We start from the raw sequence: 1,927 nt of genomic DNA, 5'->3' as shown, positions 1-1,927 counted from the left end.
TCACTAAGGCCAAATTTTCCAAGTACCGTTGATTCTTCTTTGTTTCCAACTTTTGCATTCCAGTCACCAGTGATAATTAACACATCCTGATTGCATGTTCAGTCAATTTCATACTGCAGAAGTTGATAAAAGTCTTTAGTTTCCTCATCTTTGGCTTTGGTGGTTGGTGCATAAATTTGAATAATAGTTGTATTAACTCGTGTTCCTTGTAGGCATATGGATATTATCCTATCACTGACAGCATTGTAGTTCAGGACAGATCTTGAAACATCCTTTGTGATGATGAACGCCATGCCCTTCCTTTTCAAATTGTCATTCCTGTCATAGTAGACCACAGGGTGGTCTGATCCAAAATGGTCAAATCCAGTCCATTTCAGCTCACTAATGCCTAGGATATCAATCTTTATGTGCTCCATTTCATTTTTTATAACTTCCAATTTTCCTAGATTCATGCTTCGTACATTCCATGTTCCTATTATTAAAGGATGTTTGCAGCTGTTTCTCCTCAATTTGAGTCCTGCCACATCAGCAAATGGAGGTCCCGAAAGCTTTACCTTATCCATATCATTAAGGCTGGTTGTACTCTGATGATGCAGCTCTTTCTTGGTCCTATTTTGAGAGCTTTCGTACCTAAGTGGCTTATCCTCCTGCACTGTACAGGATAATGTTTCCAAGCTATTCATAAAGTTCCTCAGTAATGTATCAGACAGTATTTCTCTGCTATTCATAAGTTTTACCCTGGCCAATTCTTTGGGAAGTGGATGGCCTCCTCCTTCTTCCTCATCTCTCTCAGTCTGTAAGCTGTTGAAACCTGTGGACCATGTGCAACCCTACTGGGTTTGAGACACCTGTGGCACAGCCACAGGTCTCACAGCAGCATGCCACCACAGGAAGACAAACCGACAGACAAGTTTGTCTCCCTTAGCTGTTCAAAACTTCTCCACCCTCCCCTTACATAGATCCTTGCCTCTTTCCTGCCACTTGGGAGGGCCATGGCCTGGGTTCTGGGGCTCACCTAGATTCTTGCCTCTGCTTCCTCACTCTGTTCTGATCCCCCCATCCCCCAGCTTTTTCTCCACTTTCCCTTTGTTTGGGAGGGGTGTGGCCTAGCACCCCAACCTTACCTGAATCCCTGCCTCTGCTTCCTCGCTCTGTCACACATATTGTGACAATTGACACACATAGTTCATAAAAATTTTCTTCTACAACCTATTTTGGTGAGTAGTCACTAGGTCTTAAAAGCTTTCAGGCAGCCATTTAAGATGCAACTATTCGTCTCACCTCCACTAGAGCAAAGAAGAGTGAAGAAAATCAGAGTCATCTGGAAACAATTAGCATAAAGATAAGATGGACTACAAGGGCCTCAGCATCCATGACCCAAGACCAGAAGAACTAGGTGGTGCTCAGGTACCAATATCAACCACTCAGAAAGGGATCAAACTTAGAGATCCTGGATAGAGTGGGAATAAAAATGTTGAACAAAATTCAAAACACAAAAATGACTTGAATACTGCTTGGATAGAGACTGTTGGAACCCTCAAGACTATGGCCCCAGGTTACCCTTTGAGCCTAGAAATGGACTCACACAGATTGGCTCTCATCCCAATGGTAGAAAGATCTACATGCAGAACACCTATCTCGGGGTGATGTACCCACCTACTCTAGGGAGATGCTCCCCTTGGATCAAGCAGCCATGAGACAACAGAGGGGTAGCATTCACATACAGGGAAAGCTGGACAGACAGGTATCCATGGAAGAGAGGATCACAGAGAGGGAGTGGTCATGGGGAGGAGGGGGGGAGAGTTTCTTACAGTTGGGAATGGTAACTGGAGCCATGAAACCAGATGTTCATGAACTGGTGAATGTAAAACAAGTTTGCTATGTAAATGTGCACCCAAAGAACAATTAAAAGAGAGAGAGAGAGAGA

Source organism: Orycteropus afer, unplaced genomic scaffold (assembly GCF_000298275.1).
Source record: "Orycteropus afer afer isolate SDZICR_OR568_19922 unplaced genomic scaffold, OryAfe1.0 scaffold00076, whole genome shotgun sequence".
Taxonomy (NCBI): domain Eukaryota; kingdom Metazoa; phylum Chordata; class Mammalia; order Tubulidentata; family Orycteropodidae; genus Orycteropus; species Orycteropus afer.
Note: the sequence above shows the minus strand (reverse complement) of the source record.